Source organism: Helianthus annuus, chromosome 2, assembly GCF_002127325.2.
Source record: "Helianthus annuus cultivar XRQ/B chromosome 2, HanXRQr2.0-SUNRISE, whole genome shotgun sequence".
NCBI classification, from domain to species: Eukaryota; Viridiplantae; Streptophyta; class Magnoliopsida; order Asterales; family Asteraceae; genus Helianthus; species Helianthus annuus.
In genome coordinates, this window is record NC_035434.2 from 139548610 (window position 1) to 139553935 (window position 5326).

Here is a 5326-nt window from a genome sequence, read left to right on the forward strand (position 1 = left end):
CTTTTTATTTATTATATACTGGGTAAATGGTTGTATGATGTTTTAAAAGTCTTTGTGTACTTTAACAAGAAACAAAAGATACCCATTTTTCTATTAAAAATGTGATTGAAAAAGATAAACTAATAAAGACTGATGTGACTATATGGAAGTACACTGTACTAGTCAACTTTTGCTAATTTCTCTCTCTTACTCATTTTCCCATACTCTCTCTCTCTCTCTCTCGTTTTAAACTTCTTTTCAAAGATAAATGTACCAGCATAAAATAATACATAGAAATGTTATACACAAAAACATAACATAAAACATGTAAATGTTACATAAACATGTGGTTTTGACAAATGCGACAAGAAAGTTTTTAGGGTTTTAAAATTTCTACAAAATATTTTGTTGAAAAAAATGATGTGACTTTTGTTCATAAGGGTTTTGATTTGATAAAACAAAATATAAATTAAACTTTTTAATTAAGCTGTGGATTTCTCAATACACCGACCAATGTAAAAACAAAGGGGCGTTTATTTAGGCTTTGATTCCCCACCACGTACACATTTGGGCTTTGAATAAACAAAAAACTTTCAATACACCGACTAATGTAAAAACAAAATCGTGTCGTTATTATATGATTTAAAAAAAAGATGATATCTTAAAAAAAAGCTTACATGAGTTACACACTTTAGGAAAAAATAATAAATAAAAAAGAGTCACGTGATCAAATCTAAAAAAAAACATACAACATTGTCGGGGAAAAAAAGATATTCAAGCAACCTTCAACAAAAGCACATGATCAAACACACATAGAGCAAAAATGTACAAAAATCTCAGTGAAAAAAAAATGTAACTCGGATACAGCAAAAATGTACAAAAATCAGAGGCAAAAAAAATGTAACATGGTAAAAACAAAACCAAAAAAATCAATAACATATAAAATTCTCAGATTCAACACAGCAAAAGTCTACATAAATCTGAGGGGAAAAAAATGTAACATGGTAAAAACAAAACCAAAAAATCCATAACATAGAAAATTCTCAGATTCAACCAAACATCAACAAGTACATACTACAAATGTCATTAACATACTAAGAAGGATAATCCAACTAAGTACCACCTATTTCTTAATCACAACAAACAATGCTAACAAGTAAGCTGCCAATCACTAACGCTAATATCAGTAACCATATAACCCTCTTCTTCTTCCGAATTTCTTGCTCACGGGTAAACAGTTCAGCTTGCAGGTTGTTGATGTTCCTCAAAAGACCTGGTATGATCCTAGTTGACCGTAAGCACATCGGTGGGTCGACCCAACCAATGAAAGGGCAGTTGCTAGGCTACATTTAAATAATGGGGATAAAACACGATTAGAACATACATTTACTTATTAAAATCAGGGTTCAATCATCATAACAATAAACAAGAAAGTAACTTAGATTTTAATCCAATACATAAGAACTTAAATCAAATTGTTTCCATTTGTTCATATCTGAAAACGAATTTTACACAAAAAAAATACAGAAATCGGTAATAAAAAACAACATCGAACCGTTATATGGAATATCATCTTCAACATCGAACATCTTCAACCGGATCTGGAGCATCTTTTGGATCTGGTAGCATCTTGGAACTGGATCCTCTTTTTGGATTTCAGATCATCTTTTAGATCTGGAACAATAAGACCCATTTTTTACATGAGCAAAAAATGCAACATGCAATTACAAAAATGCTTCAGATCTTAACCAGCTGTTCAACATCGACCCTGTAATCTGAAACATCGAACCGTCATATGAACCTCACCATGCTTCACGTCACTCTACAAAAATCAACAGTGGCGGACCCAAGAAATTTTTCTAGGCTGCGGAAAATTATTAAGAGTTTTAGACCCCTAACGATATATAATATTTTTTCGGTTCGTAGCGAATCGGATCGGGTCGGGTCGGGTCAAATTCAAAAAAGATAATAAAACTAAAATTCATATAATTTGGACAATCCATAGTTCCTTTCGTTCTCACAACTCATATTCATTTTATCTAATCCTTATATATATAAACGCATATTCCTAAGCTAGCCTAATAAAAATTTAAATAAGTGTAAAATAATAAGTGTGGTAAAACAAAAAAATTATTTTGTTATTATTAAGTATTTCATATTAACTGATAAAAAAACCGAAGACAGATACAGATTCATCCAGAATTGCATATTAAGTATTTCATATGAACCCGTATCGGTTCAGATGAAAATAAAAAACAATATAACACAATTAATAAATATGTTTCGGTGTTATAAAGAAAAACAAAAATAAAAATTGAAGATGGTGCAACTAGTTTTTGAAGATAAAGAGGTGCATGTCTCACCAATTATTTGGAACAACACTTTTTAGTGGACCTGTTAAATTACAGAAATGCCCCTATTTAACTAAAAAGATCATCTTCTCCAAAATATTGTTCCATGTCTCACAGCAATCGGAAAACTTTTCCGGTGAACACATTTTTGACCAACTTTCTTTATTTCTGTTAAAAACACTAGATCTGAGGCCAATTTAAGAAAGGAAAAAACTAGGATAAAAAAACATCATCTCCAAAAATAAATCGAGACCTGAAAATGGAAACGAGAATTCAAGTAACTAACCATGGACCACCACCGCCAAGTGTCTACTAAGTGGTTTTCCGGCAGGAGGAACCACCGTCACCTCCACCACTTGAACCAGATCTGAATCTGATGTTGTATGGAACACCCGTTCGATCTTCTGATCTTTCTCCTATCTTCACTGCCTCTCTCACCGATCCTCATTGCTTCTCTCTCTCCGATCTTCTCTCTCTTACCATCTATCTCTCTGGATTTTTGGGAGGTAAAATATGTTCTTCATTTGAGAAATGCTTCAAAAAAGTAAAATATGGATCTGTTCTTCATTTGAGAAATGTAATAAGAAGGAGAGAAGGTAAAACATGTAATAAGAAGGAAAGAAGGTAAAACATGGATCTGTTCTTCATTTTAAGAAATGCTTTCAAAAAAGAAAAAATAGGAGAGAGAAAGTGATATGTTCTTCATTTGAGAAATGGTTCAAAATGTCAATACAATAGTGACAGAAAGTGAATTGAAAGTGATGTCTGCCATGTCTTAACACTTCTGTACCCTCTAATGTAAAAAGACTCATTTACCCTTCTTAACATTTGGTGTGCATATGACGTGGTTCGATCCTAACCACACATATAGGTTTCCAGGGTTTAGTCAACTGGAGTGGGTTTTCTCCTTATAATTAGCCTATATATATATATATATATATATATATATATATATATAGGGGACCGCTAGAATGAGAACCACCTCGAGTTGTAAGAACCGCGAGAACCACACCGTACGGGGCGAGGTGGACCAATTTTTTTTACGGAACTCGTAAACCACAAACTTGTGGTGTAAAAAACTACACGCACGGCACTTTTTTTTTAAATTTTTTTTTACGAATGTGTTTATAATACATGCATCTACGTTTTTGAAAAAAAAAATTAGTCCACCTCGCCCCGGATCAAGTAGTTCTCGCGGTTCTTACAACTCGAGGTGGTTCTCATTCTAGCGGCCCCCTATATATATATATATATGTGTGTGTGTGTGTGTGTATATATGTGATTTATCTATATATATATGTGTGTGTGTGTATATATATATGTGTATATCTATATGTGTATATATATACATATATATATGCACATATATACATACAGGGGGCTGCTAGAATGAGAACCACCTCGAGTTGTAAGAACCGCGAGAACTACACCCCACGGGTGGGCGTTCACCATGATTTTTTTTACAACTAGATGTGTGTATTATAAACACAGCCACAAAAAAAAATTTAAAACGCCGCGGCCGAGGGGGTAGTTTTTTACACCACAAGTTTGGTGTTTTTAATTTTTTTTCTTTTTTCTTTTTTTTTCACCAAACTTGTGGTGTAAAAAACTACCCCCTCGGCCGCGGCGTTTAAAATTTTTTTTACGGCTGTGTTTATAATACACACATCTAGTTGTAAAAAAAAATCATGGTGAACGCCCACCCGTGGGGTGTAGTTGTCGCGGTTCTTACAACTCAGGGTGGTTTTCATTCTAGCGGCTCCCTATACATATACATATATATATATATATATATATATATATATATATATTGGGGGCCGCTAAAATGAAAACCACCCCTAGTTAAGAGAACCACGAGAACCACTTTCCAACCATTAATCTTTGAAGATGGATGGAAGAGATTAAAAGTTGTAAAAACAATCTTAAATTCTTTTTTTTATTATGTTTTTAATATTTTAATATCAAAAGTGCCGTCTAGTAAATTTTCTAGTAAATTTGATTGTTTTGTCTTATTGTATATATATATATATATATATATATATATATTGTTTTTTATTATTTTTTTGTCTTATTATATTAATTGTTTTTTATTAAAATCGGATTTTTTAATTAAAAAACATTTTAAAATATGATTTTTTTTACAAAAAAAAAACGTTTTTTATTATGATTTTTTTACAAAAAAACATTTTCAGGAGCCTTTTTTTTACGAGCCATTTTCTACGAGTCGTTTTTTTACGTGCCGTTTTACGCCCCCGTATTTACGCGTCGTTTTATCACCCGGTTTTTTTACGAGCCGTTTTTACGCCCCGTTTTTACGTGCCGTTTTTTACGTGTTGTTTTTCTACGCGACGTTTTTTACGCCCCGTTTTTCGCCCCGTATTTATGCGCCGATTTTTTACACACACGTTTATAAATTTTTTTTACGGTTTTAAACTTTTTTTACTCAAAGTTTTTTTACGGCTTTAAACTTTCTTTTTACAAAAAAAAAGTTTTTAACAAAGGACAAAATTTTATACGAAATTTTTTTACGGTTTTAACCTTTTTTTACAAAACTTTTTTTCACACAGGTTTTTAAACTTTTTTACGTTTTTTTTACGAAAAAAGTCTTTTACGGTTTTAAACTTTTTTTTTACAAAAACTTTTTTACCAAAATGTTTTTACAACTTTTTTTTCATAAAAACTTTTTTTACAAAGACAAAAATTTATACGAAAACGTTTTTACGGTTTTAACCTTTTTTAACAAAAACTTTTTTAAACATACGTTTTTAAACTTTTTTACATTTTTTACGAAAACTTTTTTTACGATTTTAAACTTTTTTGTAACAAAATGTTTTTTACAATTTTTTTTACAAAATAACAAAAAGAGGAGAGAGAAATGTGAAAAGAGAGAAATTGAAGAGAGAAAAATTGAAAAGACTTTAAAAGGAGATTTTTAATAAGGAGAGAGAGAGAGAAGATTTGATGGTTTTGATTAAATGACTATATTACCCTTTTGG

The 5326-nt window shown here is 31.3% G+C and overlaps 1 long non-coding RNA gene across 1 annotated transcript; it reads right to left on the reverse strand.

Moving 5' to 3' along the window:
* Nucleotides 1–1065: 1065 nt before the first annotated feature.
* On the reverse strand, nucleotides 1066–2800 carry LOC110934396. Its single transcript, XR_002588301.2, has 3 exons — nucleotides 2617–2800; nucleotides 1535–1653; nucleotides 1066–1322 (listed from the first exon to the last, which is right to left on the reverse strand). It is a non-coding gene; the product is annotated as an uncharacterized LOC110934396 (long non-coding RNA).
* Nucleotides 2801–5326: the final 2526 nt, after the last annotated feature.